At 45.2% G+C, this 27,263-nt stretch overlaps 1 long non-coding RNA gene across 2 annotated transcripts in view; it reads right to left on the reverse strand.

Annotated features, from left to right (window-relative positions):
- The window catches only part of LOC147829597 (uncharacterized), a 43,662-nt gene extending 19,246 nt beyond the window's left edge, over nucleotides 1-24,416 (reverse strand). For both annotated transcript variants that reach the window (XR_015448685.1, XR_015448684.1), the window contains exons 1-2: nucleotides 23,820-24,416; nucleotides 23,581-23,727 (exon numbers count right to left, since the gene is read on the reverse strand). This is a non-coding gene — a long non-coding RNA (uncharacterized LOC147829597). The remainder of the gene's footprint in view (nucleotides 1-23,580; nucleotides 23,728-23,819) is intronic.
- Between the last annotated feature and the right edge of the window lie 2,847 nt (nucleotides 24,417-27,263).

A 27,263-nucleotide genomic window follows, 5' to 3' on the forward strand; every position in this document is an offset into this window, starting at 1 on the left:
GATTCTCTGGGCCACCCGCCCTATGGGGCAGAGTCAGGAAGAGCCCTAGGCCCTAATCCTGGTCCATCTCACCTGCTCCAAGCATAGCCCTGGGGCTCATGGTACAAATACAATTGTCATGAAAGTCACAGACTCCCTTTCCCCAAGGGCCAGAGGGGCCGGGGATAGTATTTTTATTCTCCAAATGGGACAGTTTGCTATAACAAAATACTGTAGACTGGGGGTCATATTTCTAAAAAAATTCACGAGAGGTCCAAGATCAAAAAGGATACAGTGCTTGGGAAGAGACAGCACTGTCCTGCTGTGTCCTCATATGGTGGAGGGAGGAGAGGGCTCTCTGGGGCCTCTCATGGAGCTAGTAAGTCCATTCATGAAGGCTCTGTCCTCAAGATCTCGCCACCTCCCAAAGACTGTCTCCTAATACTGTCACCTTGGAGGTTAGGACTTCAACATATGAATAGGAAGTTGAGGAGAGGCATATATATTCAGCCCACTGCAAGGAGGCCCGGAGCCTCCAGGAAGTTTTACTTTTATTTTGTTGTCTCTGGCCCTTCTGCATTAGCATTTTTAGCTATCTTATGTTTTGTAACATGTGAATGGTGCTTCTGTGTTCAGGATGGCTGTCCTTGGAGATGAGGGACATCACTGTGATTATTTTTCCTTAACCCCTGTGTCCCAGTGAAGAGAGGAAGAGGCCCTGGAGAACTGACCAAAAGTCAGGTGGCAATAAAGGAATGCTTGCGATGTGTTTTCTAACACAGTCTTTCATAGGAGATGAGTGCCTGTAATACTAATCAGGACACTGGGCCCTACATATGGCAGAGCTTATCCAAGTTCAAGTAACTGACAGGCACTGGGTCTAGGTCTGCTGATGCGCCATGATCCCCAGGGCAATGGAGGGGTGTGCAGATGCCTTGGGAAGCACAAGGGCTCTGGTTTCAAGCTACCTGTTTCTAATCTGGGCTTGCAGCTTTCTGACGTTGGGGAAGTGGCAGAAGCCCTCTGATCCTTGGTTTCTTACATCTCAACTAAAGCAGGACTGGTGGTAACATTTGTCCCAGATGGAAGCTGTTATAAGGATGAAAGATGCTAACACAGCACTTGCTAATGTTTCCTAGACACACAGCTGGACAGCACTTCTCACACCTTATGCACCTATGAATCACCCAGGGACCTTGTTATCATGTACCTCTGTCTCAGTAGATCTATCTGGAAGTGGGGTTGGCTGCCCTTGTGTATGTAAAGCTCCTCATGGTATTGACTCTGCTCTTCATGGACTACACTGAGTGGTGAGGAAGAGAGATCCTTGGGGTAGGGAAACAAAAACAAAATATTTCCCATCATCTAACCAAATAACAGTCTCAGCTATTTAAAACGATGCTCCATTAATTGATGTGGAATATCCTAAAAGAGCAGAAACAGAAAAGCTATAAAATAGAATCCTGCAGTGTTTAAATATAGCTAGATATGTAGAATGATCAGGTCTATCAGATTGGAGAGGGAGAGGAAAAAGAAAAAGGTACATATCGGAAAGTATTGATAATGATTATCTGTGGGGGATGGGATTGCAGCACTTAATTCTTTTCCTTCTAAGTATTTGAATTTTCTCATTTTCTACTATAATGAAACATTTCTTTAGTAACATGAAAAGTGATTTCCATCTTTAAAAGAACTCTCCCATCTGCCTGAGAATACACTTATTTATTGCACTTGCTATAATCACATGACAGCTCCTGGCGTAAGGGGGTCCTTGGGCACCCATCAGGGACTTCTCCTTAGCCCTTCAAGAAGGGATGTGACAAGGGTTAGGCAGCCACTGTGAGAAGTCTAAGCCCAGGCAGCAGCCACCTCCTCAAAAAGATGCTCCAAACACCCAGGGCCCTGGGAGGTATCCACCCTTACCACAGACTGTACAGCTTGTGGGCACCAGGACACAAGCTGACCCTGAACCCTGGGATGTGGCCAAACACTGTCTCTGAATTAAATGTGTAGCGTGCAGGAGGGAGAGCGGCTGTCACATCACTGACTGACAGCCCCTTAGATTAGCATTCCTGCCGAGACTTCTGGCTTCTCCCCAGGGCTCTTTCCCTATGCATCACATTGTTTCACTCTCTCTCCTCTAAATAGTTTATTTTAAGTCCTGAAGATGTTGTCCTTAATAAGCCCTTCTTTCTTATTCTTCAGGGACACATTCACCCTGATTATTCTAATTTTTAAGTAGGAAAACAGGTAGAGCAGAGGATGGACCCACGGTGGGACCTGCAGCAGAGAGCGCTGGAGTCATCCTCCAGCCCTGAGCCTGGGAGGAAACTCCCTGACCTCATTTCTCTTATGCCAGCCCCTGCTGCAGGGTCTTGTTAGTAGACGCCTAAAGGAGGGGAATGTGTAGCCAGGAGGATAGGGGCTCTCTGCTCGATCTAGCACTATGGCTGCAGTAGCCTTTTCTTGTGGGCCTGGGCCCAGGGTGGTGAGAAACAAGGCCCATGCTCACATCCCGAGTGTAGGCAAGGGGGGCAAAGTTGTACTAACAAATAGATCCAAAGCACTTGGTGGCAAACAGCAAGACGTCCACTTGTTACTCATGTAGGGTTTTGAGTTTAAGACACAGCTCTGCTCCACATGGTCACTGAGGACTCAGGCCAGTGGCTGCTCTGCCGTCTGCAGTGCCTGGCTCCCCAGGGCTCCCCAGGGCTCCCTGAGCATGGGCACTCAGGGAGGAAGAAGGAACAGCCAGGCATGCACAGGAAGAAGAGTGGATCTTGATGGGTAGGCACCTGTCTCTGCCAAATCTTATTACCTGACTTTGGGTTTGCCAAACTTTGGGTTCATAAACAAATACTGATTACCTACTATGCAGGCACGAGGAACTCAAAGATGAGCAAGACGCAGATCTCATCCTTGGCATCCCTTCTGCCTAGTCATTGAAGCCTACCTCACAGGGTTTGGGGATGAAGAGACAGAATGCATCGGGCCCCTCATAACTCTTCAGCAGCAACACAGGTAATAGCAAAGGGAACAGGAGCTTGGCACGGTGGCACACACCAGTAATCCCAGTGTCTGGGAGGCTGAGGCAAGAGGATCACAAGTCGGAACCCAGCCCAGGAAACTTAGTGATTTCGTGAGACCCATGTTGCTCAGTGCCAAGTTCCTCGGTTCAATGCCCAGTATTGCATAAAAGAAAGGAAGAAAGGAAAGGGAAAAAGGAGGGATCTGTGTTCCATGGGTGGGCAAGAGGGGCATTATAGAAATCCTCAGGCAATAACGTTGGGCATACACCTGTGAGCAGAATGCCCAGGCCAGGTAGGCAAGTGTGAATGTATGTAGGTGTGCATGTGCGTGAACATGTTTGTAACCATGCATGATGTACGGGAGCACATGGGTGTGCATGACAGAAAGAGAGAGAATTAAATGGCATTCAGAACTAGCCAACATCCTCAACTAATGTGAATATTTCTCTCCATTCTGAAGTCCAAAGTTTGGATTATCATAGTCTAGAAGTTTAAGTAGTTGCAAGGGAACTTTATACCTCCCTTTAATATTCTCTCATTTCTTAGGACATCTACTTAAAATGACTGAGCTACTTTCTACAGAGTTCAACAAAAATCCAACCCATAATCCTCCAGCCCAATGTCTCAGCCTTTCAAATTGCCCCATTTCTCCATCATAGTGTGAGACAAGAGGAAGCCATGACCAAGTGGGGCATAGAGACCAGGGGTCCAGATCAAGCCGAAATGTCCCGGTCTCATAGGGAGCTGGAAAGAAAGAGCCATAGTCCAATGCTCTTTCAAAGACCAAGCATGTGGGCATCCCCAGCAGAGGCTTCCCAGTCCTTTGCAGAACCAGAATGGACAGAACCTTTCTCCACAGAGCAGGCAAGCACAACACCAAGCTGTAGGAAAAGAAAGAAGATGGTTCCAAGCTAATGAAGCCCACTGCATTCCTTAATGAAGTCAGGGGAGGCGAGCATCCTGAGACCAGCCTGAGGGCGCTAGGCTGGGGCTGGAGGAGTGGCCAGGGGAGGATAACCAAAGGGGTAGTTAGGAGCTGACCGGTCCATGAACTTTCAATATTTTTAGGCAAGGATATGAGGCATTTGGTTTCAAAGCCAGTATAAAACTTACTCCAGATCAGGACGGCCCTTCCCATCTGCAGCCACCCCCCACCAAAAGAGGGGGCTACAGCCAGCTCAAGGTGTCTGCCTTCAGTCCCCAAGAGAAGAACACTGTGTGGGCTCCAGCCTGTGCATTCTAAAGTGGCTCACTTTCCCTTCCACTGAGGAAAACCATGCCTGCCAGCGTCACTTCAGCCTGAAGGTTTCCTCTTGCTTCAGGCTGAGGTTGGAGAAGAGATGGTGTCGGTGCAGCCATTCTTCAAGAGTCAGCTTATTGTGACGGGGAAAGAGAGAAACCCATAGTCACGTTAACCCCCATAGTAAAGGTGATTACGATGATTCCTCCCACCTGCGTGGAGCTTGATAGCTAGCAAGGCCCTTTTCTGTCCACTGTCAGCATCCTCTGTGGCCCTGGAGGTGTGGCCAAGGAAGGGAGGAGGATTCCCCAGCTCCATCCCTTAATTATCAGACTGAGGCCCATCAAGGACATTCTTTGGGCAGAGGGAATAAGCCACACAGGGTCTAAGTCCTCTTCCTACAGCTTGCACTGCCGACCTTGGGTTGGGGATACCCTTTCCTTTTGCTGGTATGAGCATTCTCCCATGATGGCCCCGTCCTATAAGGAGGCATCATCAAGACTTCCTGGGAATAAAGGGATCCTCAGAGGACATTTAGCCACTTCCCCTGCCTCTGGGAAAGACAGCCGGCCTCTGAATCTTCAAGCACAGATGGGAGCCTGTCCTATTTTTGCAAAATATCCACAAGACATGCCACCATCTGCTTAGGTAGTCAGATGTGTATGAGCATTGGACAAGGCCAAATAGGAGAAGGAAGTGGCGTCACTTATGGCTGAGATCAGCCATCATGGCATTTGGATCTCTCTGATCAGAACAGCACTGGCCTGTCCACAGGACACTTTCTAGGGAGTGTCACCATTTCCAGAGACTTACCTGAAGAGCTTCTTAAAAGAGCACTGCTCTTAAAGCATGGGTCTTGTCCCCAAGACTCTAAGGAGCAGGTCTGAGATATGACTTCAGCACATGTGGTTATGAAATGGCTCACAAAAAACTCTGATGTCTGGCTAGAACATGAGCCCTGGCCAAACTTAGCTTGGTGATCTTCATGACTGCCCTAAATGACAAATAGGACACATATCTTTAGACCCAATTTATACATGGGAAAACTGAGGCTCAGGACACTGGGTAGCACATCTAGTTAGGTTAACATCTAAAGCCACAGTCCTGCTCTGCAGTCCTCCAGGTGATGCCTCTACCACGCCTCTCTGCCCATTAGAAGCAAGACAGGGAGACACTTAGGAAACTGTCTTCGCCAAACCATGTACCTCCCAACAGGGTGGAGCCTATGAGTCACACAGGCCTTAATCAGTTTAGCAGGATCTTATCATGCTCTGTCATGTCTTACTTTTACTTCTGCATTATGGTGGGGGGAAAAGGTGACCCAGAGGATGGATGTTCTCTCTCCAACCAAGAGTGCTATCTCCTGAATACCAGTGTAGCCAAGAGTGCTATGTGCCCGCTGAGGCTCTCTGAGACAGTTTTCAGACTTTTCTGATCATAAAAAGCACCCAAGACTCTTACTCAAAGAGTAAATTGCTAGAAAAGTAGAAAAAAATGGCTTTAGTCCTTCGGGAGAGGGGACTGAGAAACTATAGCATCAACAGGTGACTTGGTGAGCCTCATCATCACAGAAGTCTGGGGGCACTGCTCCAGGACAGTGGTCCTCAACTGGGCAGGATGGTTGTTCAAACAGGGCAGAGTCCTGATTCTGCACTTTCTCCTTTCAGGTTGTCTTGATGCCTCACTAGGAGTTTCCCTCTGGCGCAGTTTTCTAACCTGTGCACTGCTGACACTGGGACCTGGTCATCCTCTGTTGTGGATTCGTCCTGTGTCCTGGTGAAACTAGCATCTTAGTCTCCACTCACAGGTCTAATAGCACTGCCTATGCAGTTGTGACAACCAAAAATGTCTCCAGACAGCCCACTTGTCCTGGAGGAGGGGAAGGCATCCCCCCACCCCCACCCCAGTGGAGAACCTCGGTCTAGTGGGAAGGCTGGAGGCCTGGGTTCAGGGAGCCCTGCTGGTCCCTGGCTGGTTCTACTGCAGACCCTCCTTGTGTGATGAGGACTTAGGTACAACTTCCTGAAGCCTTGATTCCTCCATCTGTGACATGGGGACACTGTATGTCTTACAGCAATGTTGTAGAGATGGATTCTGACCTAAGGAAGTGGCTTAAGAGAATTACTCAGAGGACCCCCAAGCTCATAGGACTCATCCTGTAAGCTACAAAGTCCTACAAAAGTTACTTCCTTGCTCTGCAACCAAAGCAGTTGCCTGCCTGAGCTACCATTGCTGATTCTGCTCATGGCATTGACTTGTCTTCACTATTTTGCTGGTCCCCTGCACTGGTTCACAATTCCTTCCACTTTTCCCTGGGAGCAGGGAGAAGGAGGACACCTCACAGCCCCTTCCAAGCAGGTCACTGGGGTGGGGTCATCCTCCAGAGGAGTGTGCTAATTCACTTCCCTCCCAAAGCCCTTCCAGGGGTGCTTAACCATAGCACTTGGGGTGAACCTCCAGGAACAACCCCCATAAACACAGGTTTTGGCTCAGGGTAATAATACCCTACATGCTCTTGCTGAAGCAATAACAAAACATTGTGACAAAGGTATATGTTCCTTGTGTTACAAAAATTAAAAAACAACCTTTCAGCAGAGCTGGTTAAGAGTTTGACTTTTCTGGAATGCACCCCCGGGAACATGGCTTTTCTTACTAGGTTAAGAACTTCAGAATACACAGGTGACCCTTAGCTGATGCAAGGCAGATCAGCCTGGATAGGAATCTTGGCCCTTCCAGCTCTGTGATGCTGGGTAAGCCACTTAACTTCTCTGAGCCTTAGTTTCTTCAACTATAGAAATGTGAACACATCCGCACAGTTCTTTTAAGGAAAATATGAGATAGTATCCATCAGAAAACACTAGCACTGTGCCAGGCACTTGGCAGTCCATCGAGGAAGGCTTGTCCTCGACCCTTGTCCTCACTCCTTATTGAGAAACTCATCACTGACTCTTCCACAGAGAGAAGTCCTCCTCTCCCATCAGAAGGCATTCCCCAGTCCAGCTGTTCGTAGAAGACAGACTGGTGTCTCCAGCTACTCCAATCCAGGCTCTCAGAGGCATAAAACAAGGGCTTAGCATTCTCTGCATTAAATTTGTTCCCACAACTTTCTTTCAACCCCTGTTTGAGCACCTACCATGTGCTGAAATCTTCTAAACTATAGAGTACCCCAGGAAACAAAAAAAAGGGACACAGCTCTTACGGAGTGCACCCTATAGATCTGACACTGGCAGCTCTATCCAGGGTCAGAGTTATGTAGGTTCAATCCCAAGCATTGTTCTGGTCACGTGGTATGACTGGAGATAACCAGATTCTGAATCTAGTGATTCTCAGAGGCCAGCAGTGTGACTCTCTCATGGTAAGGTACCAATTTCACCATTTCTGTCACTTTGGGAGAGCTCAGGGGAGGGGGTGCAAACACAGCCTTCCAGCTCTGTGCTCTGAAATGGGTCGAGGACTTGTCATTGTGTACCACAGTGCCACTACCATTCACAGGACTGTGAGAGAGCCTGGGAGAGGTGATAACCCATGAAGCAGACAGGAAGTTCCAGAAACCAGCCTTCTTTAGAAAACCCAACCCTTTGCCCTGATATCTCTGGGTGTCATGGATACAGAGAGGAGTCATTTCTTGCCTTAGGGAGAGAGAGAAATTGAATCTAGAAATACCACATGGATCATCTTAGCAGCATTTCCTATAGTTAAAAAGAAAGAAAACAAATCTCACTGAAGAGGCCACAGCCAAATTAATTGTTTTCCTGATTAACAAAATACAATTAAGCCCCAAATACTGCCGCTTGGGGGAAGGTTAGTCTCATTTTTTTCTGGGGACTATTCTGGGCGCAGAGCAATGACAGCTTCATCCCAATCCCTCCAAGAGGGGCCGAGAGAGACATAATGCCACAAACTCATTATGGCCATACCATCTAATTCCTCTCCAGGGAAGCCAGCCCCAACCCTAGCTAGAGGGAGGAACAAAAGGCAGACAGGAATGTCGTCAGGGAACGGACTGAGCACGGCTTTGGGGAGGGGGGCGGTGAGCCACATTCTGGGAAGCAGGTGAGGGTAGCAAACAGTAACAAAATCCAAGTACCTAGATCTGCTCTGTGTGCAAAGTAATCTTTCAGTGAATATTTGTTGAATCAAGAAGAAAAGAAGGGAAGGAGGAGGACTAAAGAGGAGAGAGGATACAGAGTGTGATCCAAATATATAGTGGATGTTTAAATTTTTAAAAAATGATTGTAGTAAAAGACACATTGGTGTTAATCCCCCTCAAAATACTTCCCCTCCAATTTGAGCACACTTATTCCATCATTCTTGCCACTTTCTGAAGCAATTCTGGAAGTCCTCTGTTATAGGTATCTTTGTTGCTCTGTTGTAGCTACCTTGATGTCTTGAATCCATTCAAAATGTTTACCTTTCATTTTGACATTGGGGAAGAGCCAGAGATTGCATGGTGTTAATTTTTTTTAAATGTTCGCCCCTGATATATTTGAGGTACCTTTATGAAACTGTACACTGGGGGCAATGGCACCTAATTCTGTTTTGGAGGTAGAAATGATAACTAATAATAACAACAATATTTCCCATCTATCAAGTGTCTGCTATTTGTCAGGTCCTTTTCTCAATGCTTGCCGTCCACTCCTTCACTTCCCTTTCCTAACTGTGATGGTTATCCTTGCTTATCAACTTGATTGGTTTGAGAGATGATAGGAGATTAGTAAAGCGTACTTCTTGGTATGTTCAGTGGATGTGTGACCTTAGGGACAACATCTGGTCTCTGCTCTCTTCCCTTCCACTGCTCTTCTCCTGCTCTCTGCTTCCCAGATGACATGGGTTGAGGAGCTCTCTTTTGCCATGCCTTTTTGCAATGATGTTCCTACCTTCAAGCCAGCTGACCATGGACTGAAACCTCTGAAACTGTGAGCCACAATAAACATCCCCTCCTTTAAATTCACACTGAACTACATCCCCAATCCTTTTTTATTTCTTATTTTGAGACAGCATCTCATTAAGTCACTAAGTTTCCTAGGCTTGACTCAAATTTGCAATCCTCCTGCATCAGCCTCCCAGAGTGCTGGGATTATAGGCAGGCACCACCATGCCAAATTAGAGATTTCTGGGTAGTATCTCTGTTCCAGCCACTTTCTGATCCATGAACTTGGACAAGTCCTGCCCTCTCTATCACAGTTGCTCTTGGTAAAGCAGGATAATGGCTGGAACACTGTGACAATTAGGGATAAGTTAGAGAAAGTACTTGACACAGGCAAGCCATCGGTGAGGGATAGAAGGATGGAGATAAAGATAATCACTTCTTTTCTGCAGTTTGCCGTCTGTAGTTCCAGTTACCCATGCCCAACCTCAGTCCAAAAACATCAAATGGAAAAGTTCCAGAAATAAACAATTCATAAGTTATAAATGCCACTCCATTCTGAAAGGTATTATAAAATTTCACACCATTCTGCTGTTCCACGCAGGACAAGTATGATCCCTTTGTCTAGTGTATCTGTGCTGTATATATTACTCACCAATTAGTCAGTGAATAGCTATCACCATTATCAGACTGACTATTTCAGTATTACAAACCTGCATTCAGGTAACCCATATTTTATTTAATAATGGCTGCAAATCACAAGAATAGTAGTGAAAAGGAGGCTCAGGGCATAAAGTATGGAAAGATAGTGCAGCTCTGGTACTATGTGGCAATACTGCAGAACACATAAGAAAATACAGAGTATATATAGAGTTTGGTACTATCTATGACTTCAGGAATACACTGGGGTTCTTGGAACATGTCCCTCATGGATAAGGGGAGACTACGGTATAATAAAAGCACAAGATGTGTTTAGGACAATATTTTCCTTTACCCAGGAAAAATGAGTGGAAGCAAAGCTCAAACTACTCAAACAAGGACCTGATTTCTCTTGTTTTTGCCCTCTCCCTATCTCCTCCACAGATAACTGCTACTCAAGGCAAATATAAGAAAGGCCAACAAGTCTTGTTAGAATCACCCCCCGCCAGGCTCTGCTTGGATGTTATATAGGACAATCTATTTCACTGGCACACGTGACTATGAGTGAAGTAAAGGAGTCTGGGCATTGAATAATTGAGATCCAAGGAAACACTGCTTTGGATGGACAGCTTGCTGTTTTCTTACTTGTGTCTCAGTTTCCCCTTATGAAAAGTGAAGGTCATGATCTCCACCCACTTCTGCCCATTCATTGACATCAAATATATAAAAGAAGTCTCTGGAAGTATTCCACAATCCATTAGGAAGTGGGTAGACTCCTAGAAGTCTTAGAGAAAGACTTCCATCCTTGGAGGAAAAAGAGAGATGTCTGTTTCAAGGAGTGGAAGGAAGAACTCTCAGCCTGGGGTTGCCTCTGGGCTGTGGCGCTGACCCATTGCATAGTGCCAGTCTCCTTCCAATCATAACCAGAGTGAGAATGAGGAATTAGGAGTGACTTCTTCCCCGCTCTCCAGAAACAAGCTCCAGGCTGACAGATCATCATCCCTGTGGGCCTCATCCAAGACTCTGAACAAAGGGGAAGGAGAGAGCACACTGCAGCTTAGTCCACTGTAGCCTTATAGCATTGGCCCCACTCTGCCTTTACTGCTATCTTGTGTCTTACAGGACCACATCCCAAAGAAAACCAATGTGGACTATATCTTGGAACCCCAGGCCTCAGGAAGGCCAGGCCATGAAAGACACCCTGTAAAGAGAAATGAACCACCCAAGACCAAACGCTAATCTTGCAGGGGTGAAATTGCAGGAAACAGAGTACAGTTGTCCAGGGCTCCTTAAGGAGATATGGATGGGAGGCCCAGCTGGCCTCTCTCAGTGTGTTGCAGTACTGGGCAGCAGGGATCTTATGCCAGCCTTTCTCTCTCGGAGCCACTGGGACTCTGGAGCCTCCATGGCCAGTGCTCCTAAGTTTGGATCTTTGTGGTGTTCACTCACTTTCCTCTGTGGCTCAGTGTGGTCCAGATTCCATGTCTAACCACTTGCTCTTCTATTTGGCCTATCCCCAAGAATGTCTAAGGTAAACTCTCTTGTCTGTCTGGAAAAGGAAGCCAGCCCCTCATCCCACTGACCTTCACCCACTCCCAGGGCCTTCCCTGCACCCTGAGACAAGAAGGAAAGGCCCTGTTCCTCTGAGTGGAGTCCCCAGGGCAGAGGAAGGAGAGCAGAGCAGGTTAGGTCCAGAAATGATAGCTCTGCCTGTCTGTGTACTTTACAAATACATTCAAGTTCACTGGCTCATTTAATTAATGTGTTTGATTAGCAAATATTTATTGAGGCCATAGGATGTACCACATGCTGTCCTAAGCAGTGAGGACACAGTGGAGAACATATAAAATTCCCATTCTCCTAAAACGCAGAGTGGGAGATAAGCAGCAAGACACCAAAGGGAGATGGTAATTTTGATAATGATACGGGAACTCAGGGAGTCAATCAGGACAAAGGGACAGCATGTGATTCTGTGTGTGTGTTGGGTGAGTGGGCAGTTCTCGTGTGGACAGGGTGGTCAGGACCTCTCTAAGGAAGTGACATTCATAAACAGAGGCTTAAATGATGCTCCAGCTGTGATGCTCTGGGAAAACTGCAGATAGGGAACAGCAAGCATAAAGATTCTGGGGCAGAAAGGAACTTGAAATATGTGAGTGAGGGTGCCAGCCTGCTATGGTCAGATGGAGGGGAGAGGGGCAGGGTTTTCAGGGCCCAGAGCCTGAGGGTCTGGGAACCAAACAGAGCAGACATGACCCTCTATTGTATCTGTTTTGCAGGTAGGGTACATGAAACCCAGAGAGGCTAAGTCACTAGTCCAAGGTCATATGACCTTGATGTTGGCATTACTACTTACACACAGTTCTTCAGACTCTGGATCTCATTCTCTCTCCTGCAGTGGCTACTTCTGTGGAGTGTGGCTATTGGACAGAAGGAGCTCTTGTCTCTGCACTGATGCAAAGTCCACTCCCCTCATGTTTACACCACTGGGTGCTGCCTGTCCTCTGGTCTATGAGGATTCATGTTCATTCATTCATTTACTCAACAAACATGTATGTGTGCCAGGGCCTTTCTAAGAGCTGGAGATGTAGTAAAGAATGAAATAAACTAAATCCCTCTCCTCGTGGAGCTAACACTCAAGTAACAAGATAGAACCCAAGTAAGTAAATCTTTGTAAAATATGTGAGGTGGTAAAAAGTAGCATGTTTAAAAGGCAGGAGGGAGGGAGGTTGGGAGGGGGAAAGGGAGGAAGGGAAGAAGGGGAGAAATTCTATGTGGCAGGGCTCAGTTTTGACTAAGGGGGTGGGCTTGCCCTTGTGGACAAGGTGATGCCTGCACAAATGTCAGAAGGTGGGACGAAAGGAGCCACGTAGCTATCTAGAGGAAGAGCACTCCAGGCAGAAGAAATAGCAAATACAATGTCCTGGGTGGGGGCCCCTGGAGGAGTTTGAGGAAGAGCCAGCAGAGACCCAGAGCTTGCCACCAGCTTATGCTCACCACACCCTCCAGCCCAGGCACTACTCCCACCAGCAGAAGGGCCCAGCAAGTATCACTGCCCCCATGCACCCTCCGTCTGACTCTGGACTCAAATACCCAAAGACCTCAGCCACACAGAGTGCTTCCGAAAGCCAGACTGGTGACCACAAAGCCTCTCAAGAAGGAAAAGAGGCGATGACATGCAGCCAAAAGCCCCAGGCTCCCAGCTGGAGCTGTGTCTCAACAGTGAAAAAGCATCTTAAGCCATTTGACTTCATCTCAGCTCTTCAGATATTTTATGCATTACGAAACTGCTGGATCCTAATGAAAGCTAGTTACATAAATTTGGAGAAAACAGCAACAAAAGCTCTTATAACACAAGGCATCAGCTCTTTTTGTTCCATTGCTCTTGGCATGAAAGTGAGTTACTATGACAGGTACTTCAGCAGGAAACATAATTTGATGTTTTTCACTTTACTATGGGGGTACTGACTCAGAAGATCTGTTATCATTAGTAAATGCAATCCATTTTCTATATCTTTTTTTTCCAGTCTCCTTTTTCTTTCTTCTTCTTTTCTTCTTGCCTTACTAATTCAACACTCATCAATTGATAGGTTTACCCTTTACCTAGAGCTCTAAATAATATGTGTGCTACAAAAATCACCAAGGCTACTAGACTCTTGTCCCATAAAGTATGACCTAGAAAGTTTTATAGGTTTGGTTCAGTGTAGACAAAGGTGAAATTCTGTTATAACACAGGACAAGGAGATACACTAATACACATTCAGGTGGAAAGGAGCCATGCAGTGGGGGATACAACCCACCACCTGGAGTTGGAAAGTTTGGGCTCCAATCCTTACTGCTTGGGTTTCAACAGTCTAAAGACATCTTAAGCCATTTGCCTTCAACCTAGCTCTTTTGAGCACCAGAGAACAGCCAGCTCATAATGAAAGATGTAAACCTGACGCAAGCATGTAAACCTTAGCTTCCTCACCCACAAAATGGGCATAGTAATTGCACCTACTGCCAACAAGCATTGCAATAGTGAATGAAATAACCACTGGAAAGCAATTAAAAATTAGCACAGAAATCACTCTGTAAAAGTAAGATACTATTATTAGATTTCTGTGACAATCACATATTGAAAATAATTAAGCTAATCAGCTAGGGTTGGGCATGTTTATTGCTATAATGAAATTCAGGGATATGGTCAGTGAATAAAGCATGGTTATGAATGTTAGGAAATTGGCTACTACACATAGGCCTCCTGTGGCATCAATTAGCAAGAGCTGGCTCAATCATTATCTCTCTCATCCCCTTCCAGCACCTCCTCATACAGTGGGTTAGGCTAGTGCCTAGTGCCTCAGGTCCTTTCCAGTGTGGATGCACATCTTTAAAGAGGAGCATGGCCTGTATCAGGGAAGCATGATTCCAGGAGGATCTCCACTGTCTGCCCTTTCCCAGAGAGAGGAAACCTTCCACTTACAACAGATCACCTTGCCCTTGTCTGTCCAGCTTTCCTCTCCTTCCCTTTCTTCCCTCCTGCATGACACTGCAGCAGTTCTCCTGGTGGGAAGTGAGTGGCTGAGGTGATGAGGTAGGACAAATGCACACACACACATGTGCACACACACACAAGTACACTCATGCACTCGTGAGCACATGTGTGTGCATGCACATGCGTGCACACATGCACATGCACATGCATGCCTCCTCTGTGCCTGATGCCTTGGTGGTATAAAGCAGGATGATTTAAGTCTCCTCTAGGGGCAGGATCTGCACCAGCTGCTGCCTGCAGTGGAAGATGCTGTTAACCTACCTACAAATTGTCTGGAAATGGAGAACAGCTGGATTCCTAGTAGGAAAAAGAAAGGGACAGCAGAGCTACTCCACACTAGGACTCCCTGACTAGACCAATTCTCTTCCTCAGTTTTCTCTAACCTGGACACTTGAGCCAAATTCAGGCTGGTACAGGGCCCTGCCAAAATAGAGCCAGGAGGAATGAGATCTACAGTCCCTGGTCAGCAAAAGAGAGTCCAAGCATAAGCAGCCTCCTTAGGAAGGCAGAACTGAAGGACTGTGTCTAGTTTTAAACTTCAGTTCACTCTGTCCTTTCAATCAGTCTCCCTGAACCTCAGTTTCCCTGGTTGGGTTTTATACCAGCTGCTCAGGCCCTCTCCTGGGCAACAGGATTGAGATAACATATGAAGTGTAACAATGGCTCACAAAACTGGTCCCACACTTCAAGATGAGATCAGAACCTGCCATTTCAAAGCAGTAACACCCTGGGCTAATCTGCCACATTCAGTTACAGGATCTGCAGACAGACACCTCCCCAGGACACTCTGCCTGCCTGACCATCTTTCTGGGCAAGCCCTCAGATGGAACTTCAGACCTTTTGGAAAAGCATGCCAAGCAGCTCATTAGCAGCTCCTCCCCTTACAGATGGCCCCCAGGCCGTGTCTATAGTACCCTGCTAGGAGCCCAACACCTTCCTGCCTCCAACCAGTTCTGAGGCATTCTAAAGAAGACCCACCACCCAGCCAGGGTGGTTCCTCACCTGGCTCTGTTCCCTTGATAAGCATTTGTTTCCCCACTGTTCCTCCACATCCACTGCAGTCTCTGGGAACCCAGGCTCATCTGGGAGCCCAGGTGCCTGACATGGGGCCACCACTTCAATTCCTCATTGCCTCAACTTCTGAATCTGTAAAATATGGACATTCATCTCTGTCCTGCCCAATCTCGGGAGCAAAATGAAATCTTTAAATATGAGCTATTTATAAAGGTCGGGCTGGGTTTGTTTGTTCCACCCAGCTTAATAGCTCTTTTCTTTTGTATTGCTTTGCATGTGTTTATTCTGAAGTGAGGACAAGCCTCTTAAATAGAATCCCTTGTCCTATTGGAGAAGGTGGACGAACCAGAGAAAAATAAAAGGAAAACCTGGGAGAGACACAAGCTAAGGAACCTCATCTTCCTGCCAGCTCTAGGAAAGGTTCCTCTCTCTGATGTTCTCTGCCCCACAGGTGAAGGTGTGTGTGGTAAAAACACCCTGCCAAAGTGTCTCTGCGGTAGCTTACACTATTCCCATCATGAAATGCTGCACGTGGATTTAGAATCTGAATAAAATGCCAAGAAAACAGGGACATACAGAGTCAAGTCTGTCTCTCCAGGTGATAAACACCAGCAAAGAGAGCTTGATCCAGGTAGTCATTTTGAATTACATACACTTCCCCATGGTGAGTGACATCTCTCATGGTAAAACGCACTTTCTTTCGGAGAGGAAAGGAGAATGATGGCAATGATGATAAGCCCCTCTCACTAACGTAGTTTACTGAGTTATGTGCTGTGAACTTGACCTGCGGTAGTTATAAACCTCACCACATCCTTATAAATCTGATGACACTATTAGTCACAGCAGCCCTTTTCAAATTTCAGCACATATCAAAATTGCCTGGAAAGCTTTTAAACCCAATTGTTGATAATTCAGTAAGAATTAGGGTATGCCCCAAGAATTTGTGTTTCTATCAATCGACGGTGTTGCTGCTCTGGAAATTACACTCAGAGAGGCACAAATTTAGGGATTTGGAGGTGATACCATAAAAATGAAGTTATCTATCATGGTCACACCATATAAAAATTCCTAAGCTGATCTTTGAATCCAAATCTGTGGACATCAAGCCTAAAATCAGTTCCTGGAAGACTGTCTCATGGAGCTGAGCCCAGGGTGGTGATGTGTATAGGAATGACCTGGAGTTATCTAGAATCCAAACTTTTCTGAAAGTTTGAGAATAATTTAGGATGGGAGATAGAGCCAGATGTACAAGACTTAGAGGAAGCCTAGTCGCTGCTTCAGTCAAATTCTGCATGAAGGAAAGGTCATTCTGAATGCAGTGTTCTATGACCAGTGCTACCCACTCTGAACCAGATGGGAAGGCATGGAGACCATGTAGGAAATCTTCAGTGGTTAATTCATTAACTTGCCATGAGGTGATCTCTACAACCCATGCCAACACTGTGGGACAGAACCTAAGCTTTAATAGTGTCACCCCTACAGGTTGCTGTGACTCAGTCTCCTCATGTATAAAAAGGAGAATGATTTCTGTCACCTCAAGGTCCCAGCTTGGCTGTATAAACAAGTAGCACTTAAAAAATAAATACCCAGCGCTAACAGCTCCTTTGCAATGGGTGTTCTATAAATACCAGCCGTCATCACCATTATTTGTGGTGTGGAGTCCTCTGTGAACCGGGAGGTTTGCAAAGCACTTTCCAAATGTACACCTTCTTACTGATGATGGCAAGAGCTTTAAAAGATTCCTAGAGGGAAGTGTTTCCTATAGATTTTAACTAGATCCTCCCTTGGGTAAAAAATAAAAGAAGAACAATTTACTCAACTTCCACAGCTCCATCTCCTGATCCTGGCATCCCTGCCTGCTACCACCAAGTGTCATATCAAGCATTAGTTAAAACCAAATTAGGTTTTTAAAAATAGTGAGACATCTGCATATAATGTTGCTTTACCAGTACAATTAGGCAAATTGACTTTTAAAGCAAATGCAAAATCATTTCAAGAGGATGTACATTAGTCATGAGATGAATAGGGCAGAGGCAAGCCCTGGGCAGGTGGGCTGCACCTTGGCTCAAGGTTGGGGAGGGCCACTGAAAGGAGGCGGAGGGAGAGGCTAGGGCCGCACTGGTGTTCTGCTCCATGGAGTTCCCAGTCCCCGTCACTCTGGGCAGGATCAGTCTGGCTCAGAGAATTCAATGTGTAGAAGATAGAAGCCTTTCATTTGTACTCCTCTTGGAACCTTCCCAGGCTTCCATCCTGACCCAAGAGGTATCTGCTCACCCATTGAAGTCACTGGCCTTCTTCTAAACAGTGGGGAGGGGGCCTGTCTTCAACCTCCCCCCCCCCATGAAGGTTTCTCAAATCCAAAGGCATTTTTCAGAGCCAGCAACAGAGACAAGGGGAAAGGCCATGCCACTCCATGGACTTTACCTATAAGTATCACTTGATACATGTCTCATAGTTTATCCCCAGAAAAAGTTAACATTCCTTTGCAAAAAGATGTATTTCTTAAATCATACAGTGACATTTGTGTGATGCATTCTATTGCTTCTTTTTGCTTGGACCACCAGACATCTCGCAACTCACATATTTAGTCAGGAGTACAGAATGCAGTATACAGTATTATATAGTATATAAATTTGCCTATATAGTACAATGTGTTTAGCAAATGGGTTCAATGACCTGGGTTCATTGCCTAGCACCAAAAACCAAAAAAAGAAAAAACAAAATAAAAACTCACATATTCCATTGTGGCAACTAAAGTAGCCTAGATTATGAGTATAATTATCTCTGCTCCTCCTTCTATATGGTTCTGAAGTTTTATTTTATGTTTTATTGAATGCTGCCATTTAAAGGAAATCAGGCCTCGAGTTGACATTAACTCTGCATTTCAGTAAGGATACAAAGCATCTTACAATGATATAAGCAGCTGGAATTGGTCCAAACTCATTAATGAACTAAAGCACAGACCAATATTCCTATTTGGGGTCAACATGATGCTAGAACCATCCCAAAACAGGAGTGAATCAAAATCTCTGATACTGTTTATTGAGTGTCTACTCTGTCCTAAGCATCTTTTTTTAAATTCATTAATTTTATTGGTACATTTTAGGCATACCATATGATGACATTCCTCATTGGGAATTTGTACCTTTACATGATATATCTTGATTCCTCATTCCCTTGCCCTTGCTTCAACCCCTCCACCCCTCCCTATTTACAAAGCCTTTGTTTCCATTTTTTCCTTTTCTCATATTTATTCCTTTCCCTTCTTTCTTTTCCCCTACCCCTTAAAATTCCCCTTCCCCTTTGGACCTTTTCTTCCTAGTTCACATCATCTATTATACATTTACCCTTTCAGTTTCTCATACCAGAAAAACTATTCGGTATTTACACATTTTTAATATCCTAATTCTCATAATCCTATGAAACTGGACAAATCCCTCCCTTTGACTCTTAGTTTCCCCATCTGTAATCTAGAATCAGGGTTCTTATTCAAGTCTTCATAAATTGCTGGAGTTGAGATTAGACATGAGATATATCTAACTGCAGAGTACATACTAGGCCACCACTAGCCTAGAGAATGTTTTCGAGTAACCCAAAGGAAGACACCACTCTGGGGGAGGGGGAGACAGAGGTCTCTAGTGACAGGGACACCTTATTATGGTTTGTACTGAGAATGTCCCTCAAAATCCTCGTGTGTGCATAGGTGGGGCTTTTGAAGGTGGGGGTGGGAATAGCTGATTTGCTAGCAGGAGACGAGGTGTGATTGGAATAGCAGTCACTGGGGCATGGCCTGGAAGGGTCACATGACCACTCTGGGGAATGGCAAGAAGGTGACCCTTATGTCACACCCTGCCTGGGTTTAGGAACCCCTTGCAGCCCTCCACTCTCTTTCTTCATCTGTGGCTGAGTAGGAAGCTCTGGGGATGGGGGAGGATGGAGCCCTGAACTGGAAGGGCAGTTGAGTCCCTGGGTGTCTCTGTGAAGAAGAGGCCTCCACCTCTGTCCAACTGCATCACTCTGTGATGTGAGTGAATAATGTAATATGATTGTGGTTCAGCCCCTAACATTTTGGGGTGTTATGGTGCTTGACTTCCTCTAACATGAGCTCAAATGATCCTGCTTCTTTTCAGCAGGCCTGCCTGAAAAATTCAAAAAATGTGTGGTTTAAAGCAGTACAGTTCTGATCCGAGAAAGTGAAGAGATGATTCCATTTCCTTCTTCCTCTAAGTAAAAATCTCTGCAGATCACCCTACTTACTTCTATCCAACCTTCAAAGACATTCTGAGCTAATCTCACGTTCTGCTGAGAGCTTTCACCCTACTTACAGGTCATGGATCTACAGAGTGTTTTAGCCGAAAGGCACCCCTGAGATAACTGTTACAAATATTGAAGATATATGGTTTGTCTGGGGCCATGGCGCCAAGACTAAAAGCCAGGCTGCAGATTCTGTGTCCAGGACTCATGGAAGCTATGCTCAAGCATCTGAACAGGTGAAAGCGGCACAGTGTCAAGTTGCCTCTGAAACAAGCCATGGGTTCCCTCGCTGGAAGGCTGCTCTGTGGAGGGAGGCCAGTGGCGCCCTCCACTGGACCTCCACTGGTATGTCCTCCACTGACGGCCAGGTCCAAATTGCAACAGGGCAAAGACCACTTCTCCACGGGTCCTAGCCATCATCAGCCTTTTTGAGACTCTTTGAGCCTGTGAGCTATTCCCTGCCATGTTTTCCAGGTGACAAGACATGTCTGTTGGACACATGTAAAGTCATTTCAACCAGATTATAGCCCGCCTTCTTCTCTCTGGCTCACCAACCCTACAAAAACAAAGAATATTCCATCTAAGGTTGAACCTCCTTTTTTAACAAAAAATTTAGTCTCCAATTCTAGGCGAAATTAATATTTGTCATCCCTCATTGTGTTTGCAGCAGCATCAGGATAGGAAAGAAATGCACCCAAGAGGAAGAGAGAAAGGCACAGCTTCCTCCTAAATGACAATGGAGTGGGAAATGAAGAGCAGGGCCAGGGGCCCAGCTTGCTCCTGCCTCTCTTATATTCTGCTTTGAACAAAAGCTCACTGGGAGGGAGTGTGGTCTGCTGTGGCCAGTTCACTGAATAGAGAACCCCAGAGCAATTGTAATTCCGCTTTCTATTCAAGAGGCAATTTTCTCGGAGACAGCAAAAAGCTTCTAACACTGAGCCTCAATTTCCTCCAATCTACAAAGCTAATGACTCCCATTTCACAGGAAGGCAGAAGGGACTTCCATGGCATGAATTAACTGCAGAGAAGCAAACCTAGGCCCAGAGAGGGACAGAACTCATCTGAAGTCACCCAGGGCATCACTGGCAAAGGTGGACAGAAACTCAGGTCTTCAACATTCATCCCTTAGCCCAGCCCTACCTTCTCTTCCTGGCCAGGGTGGAAATGGCTCTAGAAAGGGCTCAGAAGAGAGGATGAGGGCATTTCTTCTCCAGACATCTGTAAAATAAAGTAGGCCTCTACCTGCCTGGGTACAGAGCAAGAAACAATACTTCAGCCACAAGTTTTAGGGGTGAGGGGCTTGGGGTCCATGGAACATGAAGCAAGGGGCCACCTCTGCATGGCCTTGAAGAGCCTGCAGCTGTGGGATCCTGAACTCAACCCTACGCAAGTGTCCTCTGTGGATAACCATCCTGGCTGCCCCTTCCATGGAGGACCATGAAGTGTAATGAAATAATACAACCCAAACTCTCTTTTACTTTATTTTACTTTATTAGTAGAGAGTGGGGTCTTCAGGTGACTCTTATCCAGTTCCTTTGTTTTATTTTATTTTTTTAAGAGTAGGAAAATTTGTTGGGGAACAGGATTTGGGGAATAAGAAGAGCTTCTGGGAGGGCCGGAGGTAGCTCAGTGGTGCAGCACCTGCCTGGCAGGCATGGGTCCCTGAGTTTGATTCCAGGTACCAAAAGAAAAGAATAAAAGAACAGCTCCTGGGAGACAGGAGGGGTCCCGAATGGACTGCCCCTTTTGTTTTTAGAACCGTTTTAGAAAACTGGAACTAGAACTCAAGAGTTCAAAGTACTTCAGCACTCTTCTCTCTAAGACAACTTGGCCTCTGTATTGCTTGCTCTGGGTGTTGAGACCCCACAGAAAACTAAAGAGCTCCAGACTCACCAAGGCTTTTCAGAGCCTAGAGGGGTCTCAGAAGCAGAACAGAGGGGGCTGGGTGTGACCTGCTGGTGGATGAGGCTCCCAAGGTATAGCAACGTGTTTTCCCAGAGCCTCCTCTACTGCTGATTCCAAATCTAAACAGCTAGCATCTACCTAATACCTTAGTGAGCCCTCTAAGATCTATCATTGAGAATTTTTCACAGATTTCTTGTTTCAGAACCACAGTTTTGCAGGTGTCCAGGCCTCACATCAGCCACACTGATACAGATCTCCAGAAGTGAGTTCCAGGAATATTTAAGCACATTTATCCATCATGAACTAACAGCATTCCATGTATTTAAAACAAAATACAGTGAAATCCAAAAACCTTAGCATCATCTGTGGGAACCCAGGCGAGCTCCCACTCTTACTTTTCACTATTACAGACACACTGGCCTGCTCTGTGTTCCACAAGCCAAACTCATTCCTGCCTCAGGGCCTTTGCACTAATTTTTTCCTCTAGCTGAAGAAATTATCACCTGATCTTTTCATGACTGGTCCTTTTCATTCATTTCTGATAAAGTAATTATTTACTCTTCATTAGAGAGGACCCAGGCAGCTCCTTTGAGATATCTGCCTTGACCATCTTATCTAATGTTGCACTCTGCCCACCAAGTCCTTTTCTGTCATTATAGTGGCGTCCAAAGTAGAATCTTTGTTTCCTTCTCTTCTGGATTCCTGGCCACTATAGCAATGTCTCACATGTCATTTGTACTTAATAAGTATCTGCTGAATGACTGAATGAATGGCATAACATATTTTGTTCTAAGATTCTCTTATTTGTTCACTTATTATTTATTTCCCCCACAAGAGTGAAAGATGAGTGGAAGCAGAGTCCTCATCTGCCTTGTTCCCACCATATCCTCAGTGCTTAGAATAGGATCTGACTCCTATCATTGGTGCTCAGAAAAGTGTTGCTGAATGAACTAATTTCTGAGATTCCTTGATCTGGGACTTCTGCCCAGTCTGGGGACACAGTTATTGTTTCAATCAACAAACAAATTTCTAGGCACTATGTATGTAAGAAGCCATGACAATGTTAAAAAGGCACAGAACATGTACTTTCTCCTCTGCCAAATCACTCACAGATTCATGGAGGAGACAGAAGTAAGAGCAAAATAAATGCAAGTGCCTGATACAGTGTGAGCAAGGTATTTGGAGGTCAAACCATGAAGCCACCTCTAACTTAGACAACCAGGGAAGTCTTCAGAGGATGTGACATTTGAATCGAGCCCTAAAGGATGAAGTGAAATGGGAGGAATACAAGTGGAAGAAAAAATGGTTTGAAGGCAGAAGGAAACTCGAGGGAAGAGCTGAGTGGGTGGCAGCATACAAGTGATGAGGCCAGAAAAGCTGGTTGATATTTTCTTCCATAGCTCAGTGGTTCCCACACTGTTTAAGTGGAAACAATCTCTCCTCTTTTAAAGGCCCCTTTTGTTTGTTTGGGTTTTGTTTCATTTTGTTTTTCCAGATGCTGGAATTGAATCCAGGACCTTGCACATGCCGGGCAAGCCTTCTACTACCAAGCTATATCCTCAGCCTTTAAAGGTCCTTTATACACAAGTTTTATGAAGATCAAATATTGATCCATATAAAATAAATAAATCTTTAAAGTCTAGAAAATATGAAGCCCGTATTTCTACTCCAGCAACATGAATCAAAAATCAGTGATCACATTTTTTTAATTTAATTGCTATCTGTCCATATAGATGAGTCTATAGATAGGCAGATAGACAATTTTATCTTCAATAAGAGTAACCACCACTTCATGACAAAATGGATAATTCTTAAGGCTGGAGATGGAAAATATAAGATGAGCTTAGAGTAACACAAAATCAGAAAGTAAGAATGTGCTTTAAGGACGAAGGATAAGATAGGGTAAAAGGAGCCAAACCAAAAGACCTCTCAGTGGTCCAGGGTGGAACAAGATGAGCTGATCATGATAGCGTTGGACTACAACTCAGAGAATAAGTTTAGTATCCATTTATCCATATTTACTTAAAAATTAAATAAATAAAAGGGAAGGTAAAGATGAAAGGAGAAACAAACTTTTTCTATAGGAAATTTTCAAATAAGAAATGTAGATAAGACGCCCTACCGAGGTCCTGAGTCACGCAGAAGCCGCCGAATCACCCCACTGCAGACAGGCAGGTCTGTGCACTCCCTTCCGAGGTCCTGAGTCACGAGGAAGACGCCGAATCACCCCACTGCAGACAGGCAGGTCTGTGCACTCCCGTCCGAGGTCCTGAGTCACGAGGAAGACGCCGAATCACCCCACTGCAGACAGGCAGGTTTGCCCACACCCTGCCGAGGTCCCCAGTCGCGCGGAACACACACCGAACCAGCCCTCTGCAGACAGGCAGGTCTGTGCACGCCCTATCGAGGTCCTAAGTCACGCGGAAGACGCCGAATCAGCCCGCTGCAGACAGGCAGGTCTGTGGACGCCCTACCGAGGTCCTGAGTCACGCTGAAGACGCCGAATCAGCCCCCTGCAGACAGGCAGGTCTGTGCACGCTCTACCGCGGTCCTGAGTCACGCGAAAAACAACGAATCACTCCACTGCAGACAAGCAGCCGCCTGATTCCACATTACCAAGGCGCAGAGGACACCAGACCACCGGACCAAGGCACTGAGTCCCGCTGTTCCCGGCCCAGAGGTAGGGGCATCTGAGCCGTAGTCCTACTGCTCCTGGTCCAGAGGAAGGGGCTTCCCGGTCACCATCCCTCCCGCTGCTCCCAGCCCTGAGGAAAGGGCTTTTGGGCCACCTTCTGTCCCGCTGCTCCTGGCCCAGAGGAGGGGGTTTCCCGGCCACCATCCCTCCGGCTGCTCCCAGCCCACAGGAAAGGGCTTTTGGGTCACCATCCCTACCGCTGCTCCTGGCCCCTGTCCCACCTCACCCAGCTCAGAGGAGGTAATCTGTGCAGGCACTAACAGCCCCCCCCACCCCAGTCGAAATGAGAAAACACGTAAATAAGTCTCAAAACCAGACTTCCAGATCACCTTCAGCAACCCCAAAGGGAAATGAGATGGAACCCTCTGATACTCAACCACCTGGACCCACTGAACTGGCAACAAAAGGGGATCTGGAAAAAATGAAATCAGAAATAATTTCTCAGATAACAGGAGAAATTGTGCCCTTAGTGCAAGACATGATTAATAAATCTAGAGAGGAGCTCAGGAACATGATGGAATCCCAACATAAGAAACAAATGGAATCCATAAAACAGATGCAAATAGATTTCCAGGACATGAAAAACTTCATTGAAAGTCTACACAGCAGAATGAGCCAGTGTGAGGACAGAATTTCAGATATAGAAGATAAGATTGCAATTAGTGACCAGGAAAAGAAAAATTGCTTCAAAATTATAAAGGAACATGAGAAGTAATCCAGCAGCTGCTAGATGATGCAAAAAAGAATAACGTAAGACTGATTGGGCTCAATGAAGAAACAGGAGAGAGTGCAGATGACATAAAAAATCTCTTCACAGAAATAATGGCAGAAAACTTCCCAAGCAGGGGAAAAGAGCTTGACATACAGATAAGGGAGGCATATAGGACTCCAAATAGCCTTGATCAAAAAAAATCTACACATAGGCATATAATTGTTAAGATTCCAGAAACACAACAGAAGAACAAAGTTCTCCAAGCAGTCAGAGAAAAGAAACAAATCACATACAAAGGAAAGCCCATCAGAATCACAGCAGACTTCTCAACACAAACCATCAAGGCAAGAAGAGCTTGGAGTGACATATTCCAAGCCCTAAAAGAAAACAGCCTCCAACCCAGATTGATGTACCTTACAAAACTATCTTTCAAAATTGATGGAGAAATAAGATACTTTCATGACAAAGAGCACCTTAGGAACTTTGTGAATACCAAATGAGCACTCCAAAAAAATTTACACAATATCCTACGGATAGACATTGAGGATCACAACCCCAGGGAGCAAAGCAGAATGAACCCATCTGGCATGACAAGAAATTAAATGTAAAGGGGGAGAACCCAACAAAAAGAAAAAGTCATGGAAATGACAATTCAATAGGTTGCAGTTATACCCATCAACGTTAATGGTCTCAATTCACCAATCAAAAGAAATAGACTGGCAGAATGGATCAAGAAGCAAAATCCAACAATATGCTGCATACAAGAAACACACTTCATTCAAAAGGAAACTCATAGACTGAAAGTTAAAGGGTGGAAAACAATACTGCATGCGACAGGAACCCGAAAAAAAGCAGGAGTAGCTCTCCTCTTGGCAGATCAAGTAGATTTCAAACCAACACTAATTAAGAGAGATGAAGAAGGACACTACATCCTTGTAAAGGGAAGAATCCAAGAGGAAGAGATGACAATCATAAATATCTATGCACCAAACACTAGTGCACCCAACTATATAAAACAAATACTAATGGACATGAAAAGCCATATATGCACTAACACAATTGTAGTGGGGGACCTCAACACCCCACTATCACAAATAGATCAACTAGACTAAAAATAAGTACTGAAATACTAGAACTCAATCGAACTCTTGAACAAATGAACTTAACAAATGTTTACAGAGACTTCCACCCCACAAAATCAGAATACACATTCTTCTCAGCTGCACATGGGCCATTCTCCAAAATAGACCACATACTCACACACAGAACATGTTTAAGTAAGTGCAAAGGAATTGAAGTTATCCCCTGTATATTATCAGACCATAGTGCCATGAATTTGGAGATCCATAGCAAAAGAAACAAAAAATTTCATGAGCATGTGGAAATTGAACAACACACTCCTGAATAACCAATGGGTCACAGAGGAAATTAAAGAAGAAATCAGAAAGTTCCTTCAATTAAATGACAATGACAGTACAACATATTGGAATCTATGGGACACAATGAAAGCAGTCATACGAGGGAAATTCATAGCAGTGAATACGCATATTAGGAAAACAGAACAAGTGCAATTAAACAACCTGATGCTGAACCTCAAGCTTCTAGAAAAAAGAAGAGCAAGACAACCCCAAAGCTCATACAAGGGAAGAAATTATAAAGATCAGAGGAGAAATCAATGCAATGGAGACTAAGAGAATGATACAAAAAATCAATGAAGCCAAGAGTTGGTTCTTCTAAAGAATCAACAAAATTGATAAACCTTTAGTCAACCTTGTCAGAAAAAGGAAAGAAAAGGCCCAAATCCATGCAATTAGGAATGAAAAGGCTGAAACTACAACAGACCCAGCAGAAATCCAGATGATCATCAATACCTACTTCCAGAACCTATACGCCAATAAGATGGACAACACAGAAGAAATGGACAGATTCCTAGATACATATGAATTACCAAAGTTGAATTAAGAAGACCTAAAAATTCTGAACAACCCAATATCAACCAATGAAATTGAAAATGTAATTAAAAACTTATCACCTAAGAAAAGCCCAGGCCCTGATGGCTTCACTGCTGAATTCTACAAGACATTTAGAGAGGAACTGCTGCCACTACTGTTTAAACTCTTCAATGAAATTGAAAGGGAAGCAATACTCCCAAATTCATTCCTGGAAGCAAGCATCACCTTGATCCCCAAAGCAGAGAAAGACCCAACTGAAAAAGAGAACTATAGGCCAATCTCACTAATGAACATAGATGCAAAAATCCTTAATAAGATACTAGCAAACAGAATGCAGAAGATCATCAAGAAGATCATACACCCTGATCAAGTGGGATTCATCCCAGGCATGCAGGGATGGTTCAATATATGAAAATCAATTAATGTAATACTATATCAATAGAGCC

Source organism: Heterocephalus glaber, unplaced genomic scaffold, assembly GCF_053883595.1.
Source record: "Heterocephalus glaber isolate CG9 unplaced genomic scaffold, H.glaber_assembly_v1.0 deba00000546, whole genome shotgun sequence".
Lineage (NCBI taxonomy): Eukaryota > Metazoa > Chordata > Mammalia > Rodentia > Bathyergidae > Heterocephalus > Heterocephalus glaber.